The following is a 27,730-nucleotide window of genomic DNA, read 5'->3' on the forward strand; positions in this document are numbered from 1 at the left end:
TGTTATGCTGCTCAATATATATTTAAGAAGCGCTTTGTCGTCAGTTATACAGCGAGCATACAGCAGTATGCTGTAAAACAACAAGTTGTGGCGCATCTACTCAGCTTGTTGGATGTAAACATTGCGTTTGACGTTTCGCACCCTTTTACCAGGTCCGTCCCACTCGGGTTCAGATTGGGTACCTCTTCTAGTACTGCATTTGGTCCCTTGGTAGTGCAAATGGTACCCAAGTTTGACAGATCGCAGTACACTTTTCACGGCATTCTAGATTACCTCATGAGCCATAAAATTTTGGGCAACTGCAACGGACATGGAGGTCTTTAATTTGTCTTTGCTTTTACAGCCTTATGAAGTGATGTAAGCGCGGCTATGCCATCTTTTACGATCATTATAAAATATTGTGTGAACCGTTTTCGAAGTAGAACAAAACGGTGTGTTTTCTTTGCCTTTCGATATAGACTGTGGTGGCAACAAAGAGAGCGTCGAGACTTGTGGATGCAGAGATCGTGAGTTCGATTCCAAGCGGTGGCAGGTAACGTTGGGAACATTAAATTCAGATACTTATGATATGAATTCCGAAAGCTGTGAAACAGCTTGAAAATAATATTTAATCGATAATACAACGAAGCTTTATAATAATTATTCAACAGTTGCGAAATGGTTGAGAAAGCGCCTTCCGAAGATGTTACACAGCTACTTGTCGTATAACTGTCAAGATAGAGTAATGATCGGAATAAGAGCTGCCAACACAGTTTAATAGTAGCTGAGTAGATTCGCCAGATTTGTTGGTAAAAGGATCGCATAGAAGCTTTCGTTCGTATGTACAGCGCCTTTATTCAGCATAAAGCCGTATAAAGAGTTTACATTTGCACTAAATGATAGTTGGGAGGGCCTACAGAATGTTTACATTTGCACTAAATGTTAGTAGGGTTGTGTAGATCGTTTCTACATTTTTCAGTAGACATCAACTTTCTAGAACATAGTATTAATTTTAGAATATTATTGAGCTAAAACAAGAAGTAATTTGTTAGTCATTTTAAGTTAACTTTGGTTAAGTTATTCAAAATCATTTTACTCTTATTCCATAACTTTTGTAGTTAGCATAAAATATCTTGCCATGGACTGTCAAAGCTAAACTATCAGAATGTTGTAACAATTTTATCTAGGACCCCGTAAAAATAAATCACAAAGTATAATTTTTATTATTTTATTTATTTTATAATTTCATTTTTTTGTCGTTCAACGAATTTTCTAAAAAATAAACATCTCTGTACAATTTTTTTAGCCACATATAAGAGCATCTTTAGCGGTGCGCGACTAAACTAAATTACATAGCGCACTATCATTACGGGGAACCTTACCGGGCGCTGCTAACCGGGATAGTAAAATAGGAGCGCTGCTTTGGAAAAGCATCGGGTGAGCAAATTTAGCCACCCGATAGTTGCGCAAGTGACAGCTGCTATTTCACAAAGTGCCATCGATGCTATCTGTTGTTTTTAACTTGTAGTTTGTTTGCCGTGGTGTTTTTGTTGTTTGGTGCGCAGCAAAGGTAATTATAAGTTGATTTCTTTTTTGATTTATCAATTTCTGAAGTGTTAAGCTCCATTCCAAATGCTACATTGGTGTCTTGATGAATCGCTTTGAAGCGGAAAGATAATCCTCGGATTTGGAAGACGGTTCGCGACATGTTCCGCGATCTTCATAGGACAGGCTTATTGAAAAAGTAAACGGTTCGCGGGAGCCGGAACTTATTTGTTGACACTTCTCATTCACTTCGGCAGTGTAGTTTTTTGAAAGCCTTGCTTATATTTGGCCACAATATGTGTCGTTCTGAAGTGCTTCTAATTGCAAAGTGATCTGAAACTCGGCCGAGAAAATTCCCTATGCCAAAAGAAGTGCTCAAGTAAGATCAGAATATGGAATTCTTAACTGGAGATTCGACCCCTTTGCCTTGCCCAGTGAAAAGCTCGGATTTAAACTATTTTTCGTATTGTATCCGACTCATATATGTTATATATTCTCGTATCATTTCTCTAAGGGCTGTCCATTATTTATGTAAGACAATTTTCAATTCTCCCTTCCCCATGGTAAGTTTTTTTATATGAATATTAAAAATAAATTGTATGGCGCGTTAGAAATCTATTTTAATGCAAGTCTCTAAAAAGTCTAGCTTTGATGTATGGTATCTGTAGTGTCTACACTTGGTTCAAACACCTTTCGGCCGATTACGCCATCAGCCGAATTCACCCACGGCTAAAAATTGCACATTTTAGAGCAGGGTTTCTCAACCGGTCCGCGGACCCCCAGGGGGGCGTGAAACTTCATCAGGGGGTCCGCGAAGCCGTTGTAAATAGATGTCAGATTTTGCTAGGGTATTGGTTTTCATGGCTACCTCGATGGTCCCTTAAATCGCAGTTGCACTGGTTTTGTGTTCTGTAACTCGATACCTTCCTAACTCGATGGTCCCTTCAATATCGAGTAAGGGAGAGTTAACTGTAGTAAACTTCTAAAAATATTCAAAGCAGTTTCCAAATGATGATTTTTTTGTAGATATCTAGAAATATATTCAATAATCTTCTTTTAGAGGTCTTCGTAGATTTCTGGTGAAAAGATACGATAATGGTTAAAAGTTTTCGATTCTTGTGGAAATCTTTCAACGAATTGCTTGAAGGATTTTTGTTGAATTCTTTCCAAGTGGAGTTCCCGCTAAAATATTATGTTGGATTTTTCTCAGATTTCTGGTGGACTCGGCTTCTAAATTCTCAGTCATTAAGTGGCTCAGTAGTTCGTCTAGCATATAATAGTTGTAGTTCCATATATCATCTGAGCAAGTAGGTTTTTCATAATTGTACTCAAAAGTACTCGTTTGCACACGTACAATAAGCTTCTTTTTAATCGGATAAGATGGAGATATTTTGAGTAAGGTTCCAAGAAAGTTAATTTTAAGGGGTCCGCGAGATGTTTCTTAAATATTCAAGAGGGTCGCGGCTTTAAAAAGGTTGGGAAACACTGTTTTAGAGCTTCCACAGAATTCATATAGACCCTAGAGAAGATCTCCCACAAAAGTCTATTTTTCAAAGATTTAAAAAAAAAACGTCATTTTTTCAAGAAACCTTACAATAGTTCCTACTTCCTATTTTTCCAAATATTCCAGGTATTTTCATAAAAAATAGTTCAAACACGCATATACGATTACTCTAAGGAATTGCTCCAAAAATTCCTTAAAGCTTTACTGCCGTGAATCGCAAGTCAGTCCCATCTGTAAAAGTAGGCATTGAGAAAATGGGATGTGAAGTTTCCAAACTCGTTTTCCATGCGAATATTCAAAAAATTCCAGAGGATTGGAACATGTTCAAATCTCAATGAAACTTTCACAACTTGCTTTCCACTATGGTATCTTTATGAGAAAAATATTAGGATGATCAAAACACGGTTCATTTTTGGGTTACACGGTGCGGAATTCTGTAGTGGGACTGATATGCGGTTACTTTTCATTATGGGATAATTTGACTTGCTGTTTTTTTCTACTTTTTCCGAACAAATCATATTATCTCATAAGGGCAACTGAAAGAGCATTGGAAAATATGTTGAAAACTGAACTGAACTCAATTTTGACGAAAATGCAGATGGGACTGACTTGCGATTCACGGCAGTTTAGTAGATGAATTATATTATAAACTTTTCCAAGATTATATTTTCCAAGATATTGCAGAATGTCTTAGAAAAATCAATGGATGAATTTCTGATGAATTATGAACTTTCTTGTAAAATAAACGATCCTTGGAGGAATGCCTCTGATCTTCAGAAAGAAATCGAGTTTGTGAAAAATCTCTAGTCATACTCCTGAAGACATCTCCAGAGTAATGTGATGGAAATCTACAACAAAACAAGCAGTTATAGTTGTCGTAATGTTACAAGGAATTTTTATATGTCTAGAAGAGCAAGACCAGTAGAATAGCCTTCAGATTTGATGGGACGGATCAAATTTGTTACACGTAAAAGTTTATGATTGGTCGAATGTCCATGGCGGAATCCGAACTGTTCATTGACAAAAATTGAATTTTCGTTTATGTGGACCACCATTCTGTTCAAAATGACCTTTTCAAAAAGTTTACTGATGGATGAAACTGATTGTACGGTAGCTAGAAGCTTCTGCAGGATTTTTGTCTGGTTTTAAAATTGGTACAATCTTAGCATTTTTTCCATTTGTCAGTAAAACATGCCTACTGAAAACATTATATAAATATATCAACTAAGAATGATAAGCTTCTTTCTGGAAGTTTCTTGATGAGGATGTAGAAAATTCTATCATTGCCGTTTCGCAATTAGTTAGTAGTAATTTTCTTTCAATGCCGATATTGGCTTCTGAGTTTTTTTTTTCAAAACGGGCTTAGAGCCAGAATCCAATTAAAAAAAAAATATTTTCAAAATTTTGTTTCTTAATTGTGAAAATAGTTTTTTAAATTCTTTCTGCAGATCTTGCCATATAATTTTCATAGCAGGATCAAAAAACTTGAATCGGTTAAAAAATGGCTGAGAAATTGATCAAAATACAGACAGTTGAAAATATTAGAATATAAAATATAGAAAACCAAAATGTTGTCCTAAGAACAAGCTTTTGATCGTAAAAAAAAAATAAAAATGAATCTGTAGCTTCTTTTCTGGTATAGTACGAATGAGTTACATAGAATACCAATGTTGGAAAATTGGAACAAATGTCGAATATAATTGCATCTATGATTTTAGACAAAAATTGTTGCAATATTATATTGCTACGATAAATGCGTTATTTATCTGTATTAAGTCAGGTTAAGTTAATTGAAAACGTTTGTTTCTCTTATAAACAAGTGAAACCAACTCACCTGTTTAAATTCGTACAAACAAAATATTTTTCTTACATGAATAATTTTGTTAGATGAGCAACACTCAAGAGCGCATTAATTACTATAATTTTTATGTTTCCTTCCTGTAAAAAATAAGTGCCATAAATTTGAGATGAAAAGAGCAACTTAGGGTTCGACTCAGTAATTTAACAAAAGACAGTCCTATTATTCTTCTGGCGTCTCTATTGAAAGCCGATTATAATGATGATAATCTTATGATAGATTTCTGATACATTCATGAAAATGTTTGTTTCTAGCCGAAAATGGAATGTTGGAATGCGCAAATTGGAATGTTGAGTTTTTTTTTTCTAAAGTAAATGAAATTACATTTTTGATCAAATAAATTTTATGTTTTACAGAGTCATTCATTAAATATAATTTTCTTGTATTAACAATTGTGTTCAATATGTTTTCTTGAATTTCAATAATCGAATATAATTGAAATGAACTACTAGTCAGTCATTTATAACAATTATTTAGAGAAGTAACATTACAGTTCTGAAAACGTTGATATTTTAATAAATATGAAAAACATTGTGTTGGTCGGTCTCCAAAAAATTCCGGAATGTCTCCGGATCCATGTGATCAATAGCAACAATCGACACAGATTCTGAAAGTAGAAGAGTTTTTAGAGAACTTGTAAAAATAAAGAAAAAATATTTTGAGATTTGAATATACGTTTGTGGTGAGAATATGATGCTGCTAGTAAAGGGATTAATATCTCCACTATTTTTATATCTTTACTTACACTTTTTCGTTATTGCGATTGCAATTTAGTAGTATTACTATTATTATTGTTAATAATAATAATATTGTGTAATGGACCAGTGCACGAGTTCACTATCTGACGTTTGAGCGGTGCTGTGTTATTTATGTGACCATGGCAACGAGTGAATTCGGCACCGCTCAAACCTTAAATTCGTGAACTCATGCACTGGTCCATGGACCAATGCACAAGTTCACTAATTTGACGTTTGAGCGGTGCTGAATTCACTCGTTGCCATGGACCTATGCGCGGGTTCACTATTTGACGTTAGAGCGGTGCCGTGTTATTTATGGGACCATAGCAACCAGTGAATTCGGCACCGCTCAAACGTCAAATTAGTGAACTCGTGCATCGCTCCATGGGCACGTAAATAACACGGCACCGCTCAAACGTCAAATAGTGAACTCGTGCATCGGTCCATAGTAATACATATTATTATTATCAATATTATTATTTTTATTGGTATTAATAATTTAATTAATATTATTATTATTATTATTTTTATAATTATACACAATTAAAATAATAATAATTTCTATATTTTCATTATTATTATTATTGTTATTATTGTTACTGATTTTTTCCCTTGCAGAACATGAGTGCATCCAAATCCCGCGGAAAAAACTGGAGTGTAGAAGCATAGCATAGCATAGCATAGCATAGACTGACTGCACATGTCAATGGTTGCTACTCCGTGATTGATCGGAACTGGTAAGAACTGCACTACGATCCAAATGAATAAGGGATGGGAGTTTCCGCTTATTTTCGAAGTACAATTTTAGCAGATCTAATATTATTGATCAATAACGGCGCCGGCCAAGTCCTTACAGTCAGTTGGGATGGGGAAGGAATGTTAGGGTGTGATGATTGTTGCTTCTAGAGACCGAGAACACCTCTGCATCTCCACAATCACCACGGGGAGGGTTTTTATTAGTGAGGGAGGAAAAGATCTGGGAGTCACCATTGGTCAGTGATGCGATCCATGGATAAGGAGGGAAAATACAACTTAAACTTAAAGCTAGTTTTGCATTTTGTCTCGAGAAGTCTTCGGTAGAAGATATAATATATACGTCAACATCCATTATGTCGAACCATTCAAAAGATGTTTAAGTAATGGCAAAAAGAAAAATATATATGTATATATTTTAAATAATATGAAAAAGGAACGATGCCGACACTTTTAGTGACGAACCAAACATAGTTTGTTTGAAAATTACAGAAGAGTAACGCTGTACATTATTGTCTCGAGATGAAAAGTTTTTGATAGGAGTCTTAAAATTTACGTCAACATCCATAATGTCGAACCATTCAAAAAATGTTCTTAGTAATGTTAAAGAGAGAAAATATATGCATATTGAAATTATATAAAACAGGCATAACGCCGACACTTGTAGTGACGAACCATTCAAAGTTTATTTGAACATTAAATAAAATAACGTTTTCATGAAAATATGTGTCATTATAAGCATGAAACGAGCTCACCAGTTGGCAATCCATCCTCGACCCAACACGGATATCTTTTCGCACTCACACAACGCGAACCGCAAAGCGACTCCCGGCGTCACGAAAACGACTCCCGGCGTCACGAAAACAAAGCGTCCCGCTTGGGCTCTCCGAAACACTGCCCAGCAAAACTCGCGAAACGAAAAACAACTCCCGGCGTCACGAAAACAAAGCGTCCTGCTTGGGCCCTCCGAAACACTGCCCAGCAAAACTCGCGAAACGAAAAACAACTCCCGGCGTCCCGAAAACAAAGCGTCCTGCTTGGGCTCTCCGAAACACTGCCCAGCAAAACTCGCGAAACGAAAAACGACTCCCGGCGTCACGAAAACAAAGCGTCCTGCTTGGGCTCCCCGAAACACTGCCCAGCAAAACTCGCGAAACGAAAAACGACTCCCGGCGTCCCGAAAACAAAGCGTCCTGCTTGGGCCCTCCGAAACACTGCCCAGCAAAACTCGCGAAACGAAAAACGACTCCCGGCGTCCGGAAAACAAAGCGTCCTGCTTGGGCTCTCCGAAACACTCCCGCGGAAAAAACTGGAGTGTAGAAGAGGACGAAGCCCTGTGTACTGCGTGGTTGAATGTATCCCAGGATGGAGCAACCGGGACGTATCAAAAACTTGATACACTGTATGAACGCATATATGAGATGTTCATAGAAATATGCACCGAGAAAAATTTGTCTTGTAGCGCAGAGTTACGAGTTCCAAGCGGACTGAAAGCAAGGTGGTTGCTCATCAGCAAAGCTTGCAGCAAGTTTTCGGGTTGCGTGGCGCAAATTTCTGCTCGCCAGCAAAGCGGGACCACACAGTCCGACGTTTTCAAACAAGCTTTCACACTCTACAATACATCAACGAAGAGTCCGTTCAGTTTGCTGCACGCGTACAAAATTTTGGAGTGTGCTCCAAAATGGAAGCAGTACGTGGACATTAAGGTAAAAAATTGCATTTTGTAAAACACACACATGCGTTTATTTACGTCATTTTTTTTTATATAACGCGGTTTTTACGCGGTACGTGGCACAAATCTCCCAACTGGTGGGAAACGTGCCTTTGTAACCCGCCTTCTGAAACACCAATTAACTTATACAGTGACTCAATTTCATAATCGTACAGGAAACTGTATTCACATCAAATTGGTAAATAACTGTTAAATATTGTATTGAGTTTAAAATACTATATTAATAATGAAGGTCATAGATGTCATCCATTATTCGACAATCATAAAATGTTTCCGTTTAGGGTGCCGGTACCAATGGTTGTAATGTACCAGTAGATTGGACTATGGAATGAACGTACATTTTTAGATAAAACCGACATGTGTTATTTTTGGTGGATAGATCGGCTCTGGTTCAGTCGATTTGCCAAATGTCAGCTTTTTACTCTATCAAAAAGTCATATAAATAATTAACGTGTACCAATATTGACTCAAGCGATTTCATGTTAAATAAAACATAGTCTTATCACTCTCTTTGTATTTGTCCCATATAGTAAAAGTTGAAATCTTTCTGTTGACGCCAAAAGATCTCGTTTAAGGCTTTTCGTTATTTTGTTATGATTTTTATAACATAGGTAGTCCACTAATGGCACCGGCACCCTACATTCATCTTTGGAATAATGAAAAAGTATTGATTGTGCGTCTAAAATTGACTCAATTCCATATTCTTACATTCTTTACACTCGGACTTTAACCTTTGTTATCTGTGGTTATATTGTGCATTAATGGTTTATTCAATTCATTGAACGATTCGTTTTTGTCAAGGCTGCTGTTTCTATTATTTCAAATAACGTATATACAGGTATTCCTCGATTACGTGGACCCTCGATTATATGGTCGGTGTTCAGACAGACTGGATCATGTGTTTTTAATGGTTTCAGGAACCCAAGCATTCAAAACGTAAAAGTATTATGGATTCTCGAATTTATGGACGTTAAAGTTTCATGTTTTATTATTTGATGTAATACGATTCTAAACATGTATTATGTACATTAAAAATGTAATGCTATGCTTATAGAAAGGCTGCACTCTGTTTTGTTACAAAATGCTAGATAAATATGAATAAGTATACTACAAGGGGCCCAGATAGCCGTAGCGGTAAACGCGCAGCTATTCAGCAAGACCAAGCTGAGGGTTGTGGGTTCGAATCCCACCGGTCGAGGATCTTTTCGGGTTGGAAATTTTCTCGACTTCCCAGGGCATAGAGTATCTTCGTACCTGCCATACGATATACACATGCAAAAATGGTCATTGGCATAGTAAGCTCTCAGTTAATAACTGTGGAAGTGCTCATAAGAACACTAAGCTGAGAAGCAGGCTCTGTCCCAGTGGGGACGTAACGCCAGAAAGAAGAAGAAGAAGTATACTACAAAGCTCTTACAAGGAACTTGAAAATATTTATTTGGAGTTTGACCCAACCAGCGTGTATTATACACGTGATATAAATAAACTATAACTTTTAACATGTTGCGTTTCACGAATTCAATACTGCTACAACTAAGTTTATAGTGATTTGCGCGAAATGTAATTATTAAAGGTCACCATTTTATTCTTTGGATTGTTCCAAAATACCACAAATTTGAATTTTTCATTTGTGGATTTAATACTTCTCAGAGATTGATCCAAGAGCGCTTCCAGAATTGGTTGTTCAATCTAGGATTTATCAACAGATTTCTCAAACAATTATGCATTATTCTTCAGATTTTTAGACGAACCTGCTGGTACAAACCAATATTGAATTTTGCCATAATAGCTCATTTTACTATTCGTATGATATTCGTTCAAGATTCTAAAAGCCAAAGCTTTTTGCAGATAAGCAAAACCCGGGTAGAGAAGAATTGCGAAAGAATAACAAAATTTACCATTAAAATATAATGTTTGAATAGCAAAATTTGTTTATTTGAAATAAGAGTTAAAATAACCAAAATAATAACTAAGTTTGTATGGCATGAATACTTTCGTTTAACTATTAGTATGACATTCATTGAAGATTGAAAAGTAAAAGTTTTTTTACAGGAAAGCTAAAAGTTTAGACTTTAATATCTAAATTTAGCATGATTGAAAAATAAACTTTTTGCTTTCCTGCAAAAAACTTTTGCTTTTTAAATCTTTAATGAATATCATACGAATAGTAAAATGGGCTATGGCAAAATATGATGTTAGTTTGTTCTCATGAATTATTTAAAAAAAAATTTAAATATCAAGATAATGACATATTTTACTGTGATGGCGGTGTTTGTTATTCTTTAGTTATTTCATGTTTTTTAATATTTTTGCACAAATAACAAATTTTACTATGATAGTATATTTTGTTATTGATTAGTTATTACATGACTTTCAAGTATAACCCGGGTAGAGGAGAATAGCAAAAGAATAACAAAATTTACCGTTAAAATAGAATGTTTGAATAGCAAAATTTGTTCTTTGTTTGTTCGAAATAAGAGATAAAATAACAAAAATAATAACTGAGTTTATTATTATTATTTATCTTTATTAGAGTGGCTTTTCGCCCTTGGTGAGTTAAACTAACTGAGTTTGTATGGCATAGAAACTTAATCACAACATATTTACCATTGTAATAACACAATAATAGCTAATTAATAGTAATTATTTTGATATTGATTACAACATAATAACTAAATAAGCTATTCACGAATAGATCGAAATAATGGCAATTTTAGTTCTTTGACTTTAATATACTAAATTTAGCATGATTGAAAAATAAACTTTTTGCATTCCAGCGAAAAACATTTGTTTATTAAATCTTCAATGAATATCATACGAATTGTAAAATGAGCAATTATAGCAAAATTTGATGTTTGTTGGTTCTTTTTAGTATGTTTGCACAAATAACAAATTTTACCATGATAGTATATTTTGTTATTGATTAGTTATTACATGACTTTCAAGGATAACATACCAATGACAAATTTTGCTATGATTGTATGTTTTGCTATTGATAAGATATTTATGTCATATATTAATAACATAATAATGGTTAAACCAGATATGATTGCAAAATTTGTTCTTATTTTACCATTATTTTGTTATTCACCTCTACCCGGGTTGTCTCTCCATACAGCGCACAATTCAACATCCTACACAAATATTATACCTCACAACAAATCTTCCACACTTTTACCTACGACGACGCATGCTTCTCAACCGACGATTCTTCTACCTGAGGTGCGACACTACCTATATTCCAACACCAAAAACGGAGCATGCCAAAAACGGAATCCCACTGTATATCCTTCAGGAATTATACCAAAAGTTCTTTCAGGAACTTATCCAGTTCCTCGAGAAATTCCCTCAGAAGGTTTTTTTTTGTAGAGTTTCTTCTGGAGTGTCCTCCAGGAGTATCTCCATGATTTTGTCCAGGAATTCCTTCAGTAATACCTCCAGAAATTCTTTCAAGAATTTCTCTAGGAGTTCCTTCAGGAATTCCTCCTGGAGTTCGTTCAGGAATTCCTCCAGGAAGTCCTTCGGAAATTCCTCCAGGAGTTACTCCAAGTATTCTTTTGAATATTACTCCAAATATTCCCCCAGGAGTTTCTTCGGGAATTCCTTCAGAGTTATTTTCCTTCAGGATTTATTTCGGGAATTACTCCAGGAGTCCCTTAAGAAATTCCTCCAGGAGCTTCTCCAGCGATTCCTCCAAGCGTTTCACGAGAGATTCTTAAAGGAGTTCCGCTAGAGATCCCTTAGGAGTTCTTCCAGGAATTCTTCCATGAATCCCTTAAAGGATTTCTTCAAGTTCCTCCAGAGATTTTACTTTATGGATTTCTCCAGTTGTTTTTCTAGGAGTTCCTTCAGGGATTCTCCTGAAGTTTCTTCAGGAATTATTCCACGAATACTTCCAGGAGTTCTTTCAAAGATTTCTCTTAGCATTCTTCTTGAACTATCAGATTTTTTTTCTAATATGGAATATTTACGGTTGTTCCGGGTTAGTTTAGGAATCATAAAATGACCATAATGGTCAAACATTCATATAACTTAATTCGACATTCAAGAATACTTAATTAAAACTAACATGGAACATAGAAACTATCAAAACATTGTTTTGAATTTTACGGATGTTCCGGGCTAATTACGGAACCATAAGATGGTCAAAGTGATCAAACATTCATATCACTAAATCCAATATGTTAGAATACTTAATTTTAATCAACAAGGAACATATGAATAATCTTTTTTTTTTCAATATGGAAAATTTTACAGATGTTTCGGGTTAGTTCCGGAACCATAAAATGGCCGTAATGGTCAAACATTCAGATTACTAAATACGAATTGTAAGAGTATTTCTTTCTAACAAACAAGAGACAAAGGAACTATCAGAATAAATTTTGTTTCAGTATTTCCATTTTTTCGGATGTTCCGGGTTAGTTCCGGAACCATAAAATGGCCGTAATGGGCAAACATTCAGATTATTAAATACGAATTGTAAGAGTACTTCTTTCTAACAAACAAGAGACAAAGGAACTATCAGAATATATTTTTTTTAATATTGCCAATTTTACGGATGTTCCGGGTTTGCTCCGGAACCATAAAATGGCCATAACGGTCAATCATTCATTTCACAAAATCCCCCATGTAAGAATATTTTTGTGTGAGGCTTCGCAGCAAAACGTAATCATGACAGTTTATTTCAGTTCCATTAATTATACTTGCTGTAAGGAACTCAGGATGATTCCAGGGCTCTAGGTGGCCAGGGCTAAGTCTCCGGTCAATGGGACTGCCACCAATCGGTTCAGCAGCCTTTTTCCGATCTAGAATGGCCAAAATCATTTCCTGGAACCGTTACCCAGCTGAGATATTGCATTTAGTCGCGTTTTGGAGCCCGATTTTCTCACTGTGCAGCGGGGCGGCGAAAGTAGTGGTTAGGTTGCGAAAGTTGAAAATCTTACTTTCGTCGTTTTGTAAATCCGGAAATTTAACGTTCTAAAAGTGAAAAATCGAGTTGGTTCAGAGCGATACGTGAAGAATTCTGCCTGTGAAACACGTAGGATTGATAAAGTAAGTTTGCATACTTTTTTGACTTGAGTCTGTATGAATAAATTGTCGATAATTATAACAGTTTTTCAAAAATTTGAATTTAATGTTAATATAAATCTCAGAGCAAAAACATATTTGTAGGTCCTTCTAAAAAAAGAACTCTTTGTTTTTGATGGGATTATGATTGTACTTTTGCACTTAAAAATATTACTGTATTAATAACATAATAATGATTAAACTAGATATGATTGCAAAAATTGTTCTTATTTTATCATTATTTTGTTATTCATCCCTATCCGGGATATGACCGTCATTATTGATAAGTTGTATCGAATCCCGGGTAGAATAAAATTGCTAAAGAATAACAAAATTTAGCATTAAAATAGAATGTTTGAATAGCAAAATTTGTCCTTTGTTTGTTTGAAATCAGAGTTAAAATAACAAAAATAATAACAAAGTTTGTATGGCATAACAACTAAATGATAACATATTTTGCCATTTCAATAGCAAAATACCCGGGTAGAGGTGAATAACAAAATAATAGTAAAATAAGAACAAATTTTGCAATCATATCTAGTTTAACCATTATTATTACATTAAATATCTCATCAATAGCAAAACATACTATCACAGCAAAATTTGTCATTGGTCTGTTATCCTTGAAAGTTATCTAATAACTAATGAATAACAAAATATACGATCATGGTAAAATTTGTTATTGGTGCGAAAATAATAAAAAAACATAAAATAACAAAATAATAACAAACATCTCCATCATAGTTAAATATGTTATTATTTTGTTATTTGAAAACTGTATTAAAAAAAATGTGAGAACAAACTAATATCAAATTTTGCTATAATAGCTAATTTTACCATTCGTATGATATTCATTTAAGATTTAAAAAGCAAAAGTTTTTTGCAGGTTGGAGAAAAGTTTATTTTTCAATCATGCTAAATTTAAGACACGGGAAAAATAATTTTGTATGCAGTGTGAAGTGATACATTTTATTTTTATTTATTTCTTTAGCTTATTCTAAAATTTTCTAGATCAATCGATTTGTGTACGTATTTTGCTCTTTGATATAAAACGTAATGTTTTATCTACGATTTTGATATTCATACTTACACATTGTTGTATCGATTCGTTAATTTTCATCACTTTGATTACATCGGTTAGTACATACGAATATAAATTGTCAAACAACATTTCGTTATGTAGTAGTTGACCAACTATGTGAATGCAATTCTCTTGATCACATAAAATTTCCAGAATATTGAAAAAAAATGTCGTCCATGTAGATCCAAGAGTCGTCGTACTGATATCCCTGACATGCTGCTTTTGTACACAAATTTAAACCTTTAATATGTGTTTTGCTATGGGCACTAAAAGACCTCGCAATTACATCTTCATCAAACACCAGGTTACAATTCGGAACATATAGCATCTTCGGATCGAATTGAGCCACAATTTTTGGTTTCGTCCACATTTATTGAGTCCATTTTTCAACGCGTCGGTTGACATTATGTTATATACATTATGTTATATACACCCTTATTTTAGCACCCGCCTGAGATGTACTTTGTTAAATAATTTTATTCAAATTTCATAGATCGCCTGTACGAGAGACGACGGATTCTCCAGGATCCCGTAGGGATCGCCATGGAAAAATCAAAAATGATCAACAAACATATTGTGGCTGTAATCGCTAATAATCCAGCACTGCGCAACATTTCGAAGCCGCAATAGGACAGGGTAGACAGGGTGTAGCCAGACTGGAAGTGGTTGCTAGATGCCCTATATTTGCAGTTTATTCTAACATTTTAATCTCGTCTCGTCGTCGAAATGAATTTTTAAGTTTGATCATTCAAGTTATAACTGAAATAAAATAAAATCGTTTTTTAAATACCTAAATATTTTAATTATCTAAAATAGTTGAGGAATAACTTTTAACATTTTAATATTTACAAGTTATTCTGCGTTAATAACTAAATAAACCATTTTTATGCTATTGGTGTCAAAGAACTAAATTTACCATTATTTTGATCTACACCTGAATAGCTTATTTAGTTATTATTTTGTTATCAATATCTAAATAATAATATATTTTGTTATTTACCTTTGCCTATATTTTTGTTATTATTTTGCTATTACAATAGCAAAATATGATATTATTTAGTTTTTATGCCATACAAACTTAGTTATTATTTTTGTTATTTTATCTCTTATTTCAAACAAACAAAGAACAAATTTTGCTCTTCAAATATTCTATTTTAATAGTAAATTTTGTTATTCTTTTGCTATTCTCCTCTACCCGGGTAATAACAAAAGTATAGGCAACGGTAAATAACAAAATATATTATTATTTAGATATTGATAACAAACCAATAACTAAATAAGTTATTCACGAGTAGAGCAAAATTTACCTTTATTTCTTTGACTTTAATATCTAAATTTTGCATGATTGAAAAATAAACCGTTTGCTTTCCTGCAAAAAACTTTGCTTTTTAATTTTCAATGAATAGTAAAATGGGCTATCATGGCTAAATTTTATATTGGTTTGTTCGCATGAATTATTTGAATGAGGCTTTCAAAAAAAAATATATATATATATTGACATGTTTCACTGTGATGCCGAAATTTATTATTCTTTAGATATTTATTGTTGTTTTAGTATTTCTTACAAATTTTACCATGATAGTTTATTTTGTTATTGATTAGTTATTACATGACTTTCAAGTATAACATACCAATGACAAATTTTGCTACGATTGTATGTTTTGTTATTGATGAGATATTTAATGTAATATATTAATAACTTAATAATGGTTAAACTAGATATAATTGCAAAATTTGTTCTTATTTTAACATTATTTTGTTATTCACCTTTACCCAGGATTGTATCATTCAATAGTTTTTACCAATGATGTGAACACAATGCCCTGTACGAATAATAATTTTGGGCCACTGTAGATAGGCAGAATATGTGCTAAAATAATACTATGTACTTTCCTGATTGTAGGTGGCGGCAGTTAACTCGTCGAAGCGTAGGCAGTCGGAAGAAAACGAGGATGATGAACCCATTTCAACGGCATCATCCAGTCGTCCAATGGGCCAAAAAGCTTCAAAAAAGTTGAAGCTGCAGCAGACACCAAATGCGGACATTGGAGCTGAGATTGTGAAGGCGAGCAATCTTCTGGCAAAAGCAGCCGAAAAAAAGGCTCTTTTGTCACGAGAAAGGACGATGGCCATAAATAGGATGGCGAATCATGCCATAATGTCCGTCGATTTTTCAACATTAAGCGATATCGCAAAAAAGTATTACAAAATAGAACAAGAAAGAATTTTGGAAGAAGCAATGCCAGAACACACAGCAACAGGTTCGTTGGACGCAATAAGATGCGAAGAAGTTAGCGACGAGCCTGACGAGGAAGATTTTCAGTCTCAGGAGATGCAGTATCTTGAATACAGTACGGAGAGTGAGTGATCAAATGATTGTCAATGGGTGACATTTTTTTATTTAATTGATTTTAATTTGTTTTTACGAAAATTACAGTATTATTTCGTTATTCGTTTGAATCGTTTGTCGTTATTTTGTTTTAATACACTAGTTGAACCTTTGTAGGCGTTTCTCGTCACCTGGCATAAGATGAAGCTGGTTGGAAGAATGTTCATAAATAATGTCACACAAAATTTGGATCAACCATATCCCGCCAATGTCATACTTTTTTATATGGAGACTTCTATTTTTTTGAATTGTCGCTTTTTACTAAAAAAAACTTTTCCCCCTAAGACCCTGACGTAATTCATGGACGACCCCTAAAGAAATGAGCCTCTGTACGTGCCATAAATTCTTGTGTTTTTTTTTTACTTTTACTGTGCGCCGTGTGTTGGTGCTGTCTCACTCTCTCTCACGTGCAACTTGAAAACAGGGCGCACAGTAAAAGTCAAACGTTTTATAACATGCACAGGCTCATTTTCAGTAGGCAGCGTCCATTTATTACGTAACACCAAAATTGATAACTTTCGAACACCCTATCCACCCCCCACCCTCCTTAACGCGATGGCGATGTTTGCTATTCTTTAAATATTTTATGTTTTTTATTATTTTTGCACAAATAACAAATTTTACCATGATAGTATATTTTGTTATTGATTAGTTATTACATGACTTTCAAGTATAACATACCATTGACAAATTTTGCTATGATTGTATGTTTTGCTATTGATGAGATATTTAATGTCATATATCAATAACATAATAGTAGTTAAACTAGATATAATTGCATTTTTTTCCATATTTTATCATTATTTTGTTATTCATCTCTACCCGCGATTACAAATTTTGACTTTTGAAAACTTTCTTTAATTAATTATGAGAACAAACTAATATCAAATTTTGCCATAATATCTCATTTTACTATTCGTATGATATTCATTCAAGATTAAAAAAGCATAAGTTTTTCATAGCAAAGCAAAAAGTTTATTTCTCAATCAAATTTAGATATTGAAGTCAGAGAACTAAAATTACCATTAATTTGTTCTACACGTGAATAGCTTATTTGATTATTATATTGTTATCAATATCTAAATAATAACATATTTTGCTATTTACTGTTGCCCATACTTTTGTTTTTATTTTGTTATTACAATGGCGAAATATGATATTATTAAGTTTTCATGCCATACTAACCGAGTTATTATTTTTGTTATTTTAACTCTTATTTCAAACAAACAAACAACAAATTTTGCGATTCAAACATTCTATTTTAATGCTAAATTCTGTTATCCTTTTGCAATTCTCATGCCTGGAAAAAAGACAAAAATCAGGTGATAAAGTTTTGCATGTGATTTCCAGAGAATCTGACAAAACTTTCTGCATACGATATTTCTATTTTGTTTTGAAATTCCTCGAAACATTCAAACAATAAGTATTATTGTATGCAATTTTGCGTCATTTATTATTTAGAAATCTTATTATAATATCAGATATTTCACCAAGGTTTCTTTTTGGTACTTCGACGATTTCTCCATGAGTTTATTTGGAGATTATTTTGCGGACTAGCTTTCTCATGAATTTTGATGCAGATATCTCAAAGAATTTAACCTAGAATTTCACTAAGTTTTTTTTTCAAGAATTCCTTCAAATATTGCATTGATTTACCTAAGTGTTCGTTCAAGACTCCCGTTTAAGACACCTTCGAGAATTCAACCAGTAGTTTATCAACTGATTTCTTTTGATTCACTTCAATTGTTGTACAAGATATCTTAAAAGTTCTTAGTGGTGAACTCGCCAAGGGCGAAAAGCCACTCTAATAAAGATAAATAATAATCTTAAAAGTTTAACCAGACATTTCTACTAAAATTCCTCCAGAAATGCTTCTCAAATAATATATGGGTATATTTCCCAGGTTGTGTTCGAAGAAGTCATTCAGAGATCTTCTTATTGGCATTAACGCCCCCACTGGGACAGAGCCTGCTTCTCAGCTTAGTGTTCGTATGAACACTTCCACAGTTATTAACTGAGAGCTTTCTTTGCCTAAGTTGCCATTTTCGCATTCATATATCGTGTGGCAGGTACGATGATACTCTATGCCCAGGGAAGTCAAGGAAATTTTCGTTTTCATTCAGGGATGTCTCCAACAAATTGTCAAAGTATTTCTGGAATGATCGGATATGGTGTAAAACCTTTAATGAAACATCCATTATTCATTGAGATTTTATTTGAAAAAATATTTGAGAAAAGTTGAGAAGAATTGCTGCAGTAAGCCTTAGTAATGATGTTAGAGAAATTTCTGAAGATTTTTGTGAAGAAATTCTATGAGAAATCCCTGGTTGAATTCATTGTGGAATTCCTGAAAAAGCTCTCAAGAGAATTCATGGACAAAATCTGGAGAAATTTTGAGGCAATACCTGGTATAATAAAGGCTGGTAGAATAGCTGGAAAAATTGGCTTAACTCTGGGAGGAAATGTCGTAAAGTTGCCTGAAAAAAAATCCTAACGATTTTCCTACAAAGAAGTCCTCTGGAACAAACCTATAGGGCAGGGTTTCTCAACCGGTGGTACGCGGACCCCTAGGGGGCCGTAAAGGCTTCTCAGAGGGTCCGCGTAGCCTTTTTTTTTTAATAAGTGGAGTTTTTTTTTCAATATTAGAAAAATGACTTTTTTACTCACACAATCACTGGTAAAATAATGTTAATGCAACTCTGCCCATATGAGATTACAAGCCTATCTTTTAGTTCAAGCTAGAAAACAAAATTAACAACTTACCTAGCAATGTAGCAAAAAATATCTGGCATTTTTAGAACTAATCCTTGGGGCCCAGATAGCCGTAGCGGTAAACGCGCAGCTATTCAGCAAGACCAAGCTGAGGGTCGTTGGATCGAATCCCACCGGTCGAGGATTTTCTCGACTTCCTAGGGCATAGAGTATCTTCGTACCTGCCACACGATATACGCATGCAAAAATGGTCATTGGCACAGTAAGCTCTCAGTTAATAACTGTGGAAGTGCTCATAAGAACACTAAGCTGAGAAGCAGGCTCTGTCCCAGTGGGGACGTAATGCTAGAAAGAAGAAGAACTAATCCTTGACATATTCCGACAGCTTCCTGGTGAGTTTCTGAGAAGTTTCTTAGCGACCTATTCACGGGAATGAAAAAATGAAAGTTTTCACGGTTTAACTCAAACCATGTTGTTGAATCTATCAGCAATATTTTTAATGAGATATTCGAAACATAATCATAGTAAAGAATCCTAATAAAACTACAAACATTCTTAACGGATATCTGACGAGGTTTTGGCAGAGTTATTGGTTACATTTTAACAGCTATTGTCTAGAAGTTCAATAGAAAAATTTCCATAAACTGTTGTTTAGAGATCATCAACTTTCCGGAAACTTTGTAAAACTTCAAAAGGTTGAGAATCACTGCTATAGGGTTTACTCAAAAAATCTGGAATTATTGGAAGATCTAGAATGAGAAATCGGAAAATCACGTTGACGTTCCTAGCTTATGTATTTTTAGGTTGCCTTACAGGGCCAGCCACCAACTCCCTCGAGGACCATTTTCCCCTAAATGTTCGGAGAACCATAGTGCACAGTTTAACGAGTTCTTCTATGGCACTCAGACGATGATCATCCGTCCCCGACATGGGGAACAGACGTTGTTGTAAACCGCTCCTAACATGCGGAAGCTGAGCAGGGCATGTTGCAAGAATGCCGGCATGTGTTAACACATTCACTTCGAATAGGCCTTTTCATGTGACAGATCCGTCTATGCATTTGTTTACATCGGTGGAGGACCGGTGCTAACACGGGCCTGTCATTTTCATAGAAGAAATGTCAAAATGCTTCCCGATCAGCTGATTTGAGACGTCATGTGAATAGGCCTATTCAATCGAGACAAGTAGGCGTGGAGCGCAGCTAGCTAGGTGGATTGACCAGGTGCACCAAGACCTGGAGAGCATGGGTAGGCAAGGTTGATGTAGACCCAAATAAAATATAAAATACTGGTACAGCTCTTTAAGGGGGCAAGATCCGTCATTGATCCGGAATTTTCAAAAGCAGTTTTTCCGTTCAAAATCAAGAAAATTTACAGGAAAATGTGTTCACTGTATTCTGTTGCATTACCGAAACACAGTGAACACATTTTCATCGAATAATTTTTAGTTTTGAACAGAAAAAGTGCTTTTCAAGTTTCGATGATGACGATGATTACGATGACGGATCGTTGATCTTTAAGCATCCAAAGAAAATCACTGAAGGAAATTTTGGACGAGAACCTGCAAAAAATTGTGGAGAAATCTCTATATGAATTTGTAAAGTATTCCAGCAACATCTGGGGAAATCGCTAGAATAAAGAACCTGTAGAAAAATCGCGTAAGACTCTCTGAAAGTTTCTTTGGTGTCTTTAGCACCTTTAAATGATTTTGAAATTAAATGAGCAGTCTTTAAATGATTTTGAAATAAGGCCTGAGAAACCATTTCGTCTTTTAAGACTTAAAAAAACATTTATTTAAAATATATCTCTTGAAGGCTTGCATCGATATTGCGAACATATTTCTCGTATAAGGTGAAGATGAATCGAAGCCATACCTCAAAACTTCAAGAGCACAAGATAGCGGTTCGAGCTGGACATTCGATTAATAATTAAAAAATTAAAAATTGTTAGATATGGCCTGTATGCATCATCATTTTAAATAGATTGCTTAGAGCATCTTTAGCGGTGCGCGACTAAACTAAATTACATAGCGCACTATCATTACGGGGAACCTTACCGGGCGCTGCTAACCGGGATAGTAAAATAGGAGCGCTGCTTTGGAAAAGCATCGGGTGAGCAAATTTAGCCACCCGATAGTTGCGCAAGTGACAGCTGCTATTTCACAAAGTGCCATCGATGCTATCTGTTGTTTTTAACTTGTAGTTTGTTTGCCGTGGTGTTTTTGTTGTTTGGTGCGCAGCAAAGGTAATTATAAGTTGATTTCTTTTTTGATTTATCAATTTCTGAAGTGTTAAGCTCCATTCCAAATGCTACATTGGTGTCTTGATGAATCGCTTTGAAGCGGAAAGATAATCCTCGGATTTGGAAGACGGTTCGCGACATGTTCCGCGATCTTCATAGGACAGGCTTATTGAAAAAGTAAACGGTTCGCGGGAGCCGGAACTTATTTGTTGACACTTCTCATTCACTTCGGCAGTGTAGTTTTTTGAAAGCCTTGCTTATATTTGGCCACAATATGTGTCGTTCTGAAGTGCTTCTAATTGCAAAGTGATCTGAAACTCGGCCGAGAAAATTCCCTATGCCAAAAGAAGTGCTCAAGTAAGATCAGAATATGGAATTCTTAACTGGAGATTCGACCCCTTTGCCTTGCCCAGTGAAAAGCTCGGATTTAAACTATTTTTCGTATTGTATCCGACTCATATATGTTATATATTCTCGTATCATTTCTCTAAGGGCTGTCCATTATTTATGTAAGACAATTTTCAATTCTCCCTTCCCCATGGTAAGTTTTTTTATATGAATATTAAAAATAAATTGTATGGCGCGTTAGAAATCTATTTTAATGCAAGTCTCTAAAAAGTCTAGCTTTGATGTATGGTATCTGTAGTGTCTACACTTGGTTCAAACACCTTTCGGCCGATTACGCCATCAGCCGAATTCACCCACGGCTAAAAATTGCACATTTTAGAGCAGGGTTTCTCAACCGGTCCGCGGACCCCCAGGGGGGCGTGAAACTTCATCAGGGGGTCCGCGAAGCCGTTGTAAATAGATGTCAGATTTTGCTAGGGTATTGGTTTTCATGGCTACCTCGATGGTCCCTTAAATCGCAGTTGCACTGGTTTTGTGTTCTGTAACTCGATACCTTCCTAACTCGATGGTCCCTTCAATATCGAGTAAGGGAGAGTTAACTGTAGTAAACTTCTAAAAATATTCAAAGCAGTTTCCAAATGATGATTTTTTTGTAGATATCTAGAAATATATTCAATAATCTTCTTTTAGAGGTCTTCGTAGATTTCTGGTGAAAAGATACGATAATGGTTAAAAGTTTTCGATTCTTGTGGAAATCTTTCAACGAATTGCTTGAAGGATTTTTGTTGAATTCTTTCCAAGTGGAGTTCCCGCTAAAATATTATGTTGGATTTTTCTCAGATTTCTGGTGGACTCGGCTTCTAAATTCTCAGTCATTAAGTGGCTCAGTAGTTCGTCTAGCATATAATAGTTGTAGTTCCATATATCATCTGAGCAAGTAGGTTTTTCATAATTGTACTCAAAAGTACTCGTTTGCACACGTACAATAAGCTTCTTTTTAATCGGATAAGATGGAGATATTTTGAGTAAGGTTCCAAGAAAGTTAATTTTAAGGGGTCCGCGAGATGTTTCTTAAATATTCAAGAGGGTCGCGGCTTTAAAAAGGTTGGGAAACACTGTTTTAGAGCTTCCACAGAATTCATATAGACCCTAGAGAAGATCTCCCACAAAAGTCTATTTTTCAAAGATTTAAAAAAAAAACGTCATTTTTTCAAGAAACCTTACACTAGTTCCTACTTCCTATTTTTCCAAATATTCCAGGTATTTTCATAAAAAATAGTTCAAACACGCATATACGATTACTCTAAGGAATTGCTCCAAAAATTCCTTAAAGCTTTACTGCCGTGAATCGCAAGTCAGTCCCATCTGTAAAAGTAGGCATTGAGAAAATGGGATGTGAAGTTTCCAAACTCGTTTTCCATGCGAATATTCAAAAAATTCCAGAGGATTGGAACATGTTCAAATCTCAATGAAACTTTCACAACTTGCTTTCCACTATGGTATCTTTATGAGAAAAATATTAGGATGATCAAAACACGGTTCATTTTTGGGTTACACGGTGCGGAATTCTGTAGTGGGACTGATATGCGGTTACTTTTCATTATGGGATAATTTGACTTGCTGTTTTTTTCTACTTTTTCCGAACAAATCATATTATCTCATAAGGGCAACTGAAAGAGCATTGGAAAATATGTTGAAAACTGAACTGAACTCAATTTTGACGAAAATGCAGATGGGACTGACTTGCGATTCACGGCAGTTTAGTAGATGAATTATATTATAAACTTTTCCAAGATTATATTTTCCAAGATATTGCAGAATGTCTTAGAAAAATCAATGGATGAATTTCTGATGAATTATGAACTTTCTTGTAAAATAAACGATCCTTGGAGGAATGCCTCTGATCTTCAGAAAGAAATCGAGTTTGTGAAAAATCTCTAGTCATACTCCTGAAGACATCTCCAGAGTAATGTGATGGAAATCTACAACAAAACAAGCAGTTATAGTTGTCGTAATGTTACAAGGAATTTTTATATGTCTAGAAGAGCAAGACCAGTAGAATAGCCTTCAGATTTGATGGGACGGATCAAATTTGTTACACGTAAAAGTTTATGATTGGTCGAATGTCCATGGCGGAATCCGAACTGTTCATTGACAAAAATTGAATTTTCGTTTATGTGGACCACCATTCTGTTCAAAATGACCTTTTCAAAAAGTTTACTGATGGATGAAACTGATTGTACGGTAGCTAGAAGCTTCTGCAGGATTTTTGTCTGGTTTTAAAATTGGTACAATCTTAGCATTTTTTCCATTTGTCAGTAAAACATGCCTACTGAAAACATTATATAAATATATCAACTAAGAATGATAAGCTTCTTTCTGGAAGTTTCTTGATGAGGATGTAGAAAATTCTATCATTGCCGTTTCGCAATTAGTTAGTAGTAATTTTCTTTCAATGCCGATATTGGCTTCTGAGTTTTTTTTTTCAAAACGGGCTTAGAGCCAGAATCCAATTAAAAAAAAAATATTTTCAAAATTTTGTTTCTTAATTGTGAAAATAGTTTTTTAAATTCTTTCTGCAGATCTTGCCATATAATTTTCATAGCAGGATCAAAAAACTTGAATCGGTTAAAAAATGGCTGAGAAATTGATCAAAATACAGACAGTTGAAAATATTAGAATATAAAATATAGAAAACCAAAATGTTGTCCTAAGAACAAGCTTTTGATCGTAAAAAAAAAATAAAAATGAATCTGTAGCTTCTTTTCTGGTATAGTACGAATGAGTTACATAGAATACCAATGTTGGAAAATTGGAACAAATGTCGAATATAATTGCATCTATGATTTTAGACAAAAATTGTTGCAATATTATATTGCTACGATAAATGCGTTATTTATCTGTATTAAGTCAGGTTAAGTTAATTGAAAACGTTTGTTTCTCTTATAAACAAGTGAAACCAACTCACCTGTTTAAATTCGTACAAACAAAATATTTTCTTACATGAATAATTTTGTTAGATGAGCAACACTCAAGAGCGCATTAATTACTATAATTTTTATGTTTCCTTCCTGTAAAAAATAAGTGCCATAAATTTGAGATGAAAAGAGCAACTTAGGGTTCGACTCAGTAATTTAACAAAAGACAGTCCTATTATTCTTCTGGCGTCTCTATTGAAAGCCGATTATAATGATGATAATCTTATGATAGATTTCTGATACATTCATGAAAATGTTTGTTTCTAGCCGAAAATGGAATGTTGGAATGCGCAAATTGGAATGTTGAGTTTTTTTTTTCTAAAGTAAATGAAATTACATTTTTGATCAAATAAATTTTATGTTTTACAGAGTCATTCATTAAATATAATTTTCTTGTATTAACAATTGTGTTCAATATGTTTTCTTGAATTTCAATAATCGAATATAATTGAAATGAACTACTAGTCAGTCATTTATAACAATTATTTAGAGAAGTAACATTACAGTTCTGAAAACGTTGATATTTTAATAAATATGAAAAACATTGTGTTGGTCGGTCTCCAAAAAATTCCGGAATGTCTCCGGATCCATGTGATCAATAGCAACAATCGACACAGATTCTGAAAGTAGAAGAGTTTTTAGAGAACTTGTAAAAATAAAGAAAAAATATTTTGAGATTTGAATATACGTTTGTGGTGAGAATATGATGCTGCTAGTAAAGGGATTAATATCTCCACTATTTTTATATCTTTACTTACACTTTTTCGTTATTGCGATTGCAATTTAGTAGTATTACTATTATTATTGTTAATAATAATAATATTGTGTAATGGACCAGTGCACGAGTTCACTATCTGACGTTTGAGCGGTGCTGTGTTATTTATGTGACCATGGCAACGAGTGAATTCGGCACCGCTCAAACCTTAAATTCGTGAACTCATGCACTGGTCCATGGACCAATGCACAAGTTCACTAATTTGACGTTTGAGCGGTGCTGAATTCACTCGTTGCCATGGACCTATGCGCGGGTTCACTATTTGACGTTAGAGCGGTGCCGTGTTATTTATGGGACCATAGCAACCAGTGAATTCGGCACCGCTCAAACGTCAAATTAGTGAACTCGTGCATCGCTCCATGGGCACGTAAATAACACGGCACCGCTCAAACGTCAAATAGTGAACTCGTGCATCGGTCCATAGTAATACATATTATTATTATCAATATTATTATTTTTATTGGTATTAATAATTTAATTAATATTATTATTATTATTATTTTTATAATTATACACAATTAAAATAATAATAATTTCTATATTTTCATTATTATTATTATTGTTATTATTGTTACTGATTTTTTCCCTTGCAGAACATGAGTGCATCCAAATCCCGCGGAAAAAACTGGAGTGTAGAAGCATAGCATAGCATAGCATAGCATAGACTGACTGCACATGTCAATGGTTGCTACTCCGTGATTGATCGGAACTGGTAAGAACTGCACTACGATCCAAATGAATAAGGGATGGGAGTTTCCGCTTATTTTCGAAGTACAATTTTAGCAGATCTAATATTATTGATCAATAACGGCGCCGGCCAAGTCCTTACAGTCAGTTGGGATGGGGAAGGAATGTTAGGGTGTGATGATTGTTGCTTCTAGAGACCGAGAACACCTCTGCATCTCCACAATCACCACGGGGAGGGTTTTTATTAGTGAGGGAGGAAAAGATCTGGGAGTCACCATTGGTCAGTGATGCGATCCATGGATAAGGAGGGAAAATACAACTTAAACTTAAAGTAGTTTTGCATTTTGTCTCGAGAAGTCTTCGGTAGAAGATATAATATATACGTCAACATCCATTATGTCGAACCATTCAAAAGATGTTTAAGTAATGGCAAAAAGAAAAATATATATGTATATTTTAAATAATATGAAAAAGGAAACGATGCCGACACTTTTAGTGACGAACCAAACATAGTTTGTTTGAAAATTACAGAAGAGTAACGCTGTACATTATTGTCTCGAGATGAAAAGTTTTGATAGGAGTCTTAAAATTTACGTCAACATCCATAATGTCGAACCATTTCAAAAAATGTTCTTAGTAATGTTAAAGAGAGGAAAATATATGCATATTGAAATTATAATAAAAACAGGCATAACGCCGACACTTGTAGTGACGAACCATTCAAAGTTTTATTTGAACATTAAATAAAATAACGTTTTCATGAAAATATGTGTCATTTATAAGCATGAAACGAGCTCACCAGTTGGCAATCCATCCTCGACCCAACAGGATATCTTTTCGCACTCACACAACGGCGAACCGCAAAGCGACTCCCGGCGTCACGAAAACGACTCCCGGCGTCACGAAAACAAAGCGTCCCGCTTGGGCTCTCCGAAACACTGCCCAGCAAAACTCGCGAAACGAAAAACAACTCCCGGCGTCACGAAAACAAAGCGTCCTGCTTGGGCCCTCCGAAACACTGCCCAGCAAAACTCGCGAAACGAAAAACAACTCCCGGCGTCCCGAAAACAAAGCGTCCTGCTTGGGCTCTCCGAAACACTGCCCAGCAAAACTCGCGAAACGAAAAACGACTCCCGGCGTCACGAAAACAAAGCGTCCTGCTTGGGCTCCCCGAAACACTGCCCAGCAAAACTCGCGAAACGAAAAACGACTCCCGGCGTCCCGAAAACAAAGCGTCCTGCTTGGGCCCTCCGAAACACTGCCCAGCAAAACTCGCGAAACGAAAAACGACTCCCGGCGTCCGGAAAACAAAGCGTCCTGCTTGGGCTCTCCGAAACACTCCCGC

At 34.9% G+C, this 27,730-nt stretch overlaps 1 long non-coding RNA gene across 2 annotated transcripts; it reads left to right on the forward strand.

The window, feature by feature from the left end:
• Positions 1-1,297: 1,297 nt before the first annotated feature.
• Positions 1,298-26,438, forward strand: LOC110678963. Of its 2 annotated transcripts, XR_002502091.1 has the most exons (3): positions 1,298-1,549; positions 6,242-6,360; positions 26,292-26,438. It is a non-coding gene; the product is annotated as an uncharacterized LOC110678963 (long non-coding RNA). The 2 variants fall into 2 exon arrangements; XR_002502092.1 differs by lacking the exons at positions 1,298-1,549; positions 6,242-6,360 and adding an exon at positions 21,347-21,600 and having other exon boundaries at positions 26,292-26,316.
• Positions 26,439-27,730: the final 1,292 nt, after the last annotated feature.

Source organism: Aedes aegypti, chromosome 3 (genome assembly GCF_002204515.2).
Source record: "Aedes aegypti strain LVP_AGWG chromosome 3, AaegL5.0 Primary Assembly, whole genome shotgun sequence".
Taxonomy (NCBI): domain Eukaryota; kingdom Metazoa; phylum Arthropoda; class Insecta; order Diptera; family Culicidae; genus Aedes; species Aedes aegypti.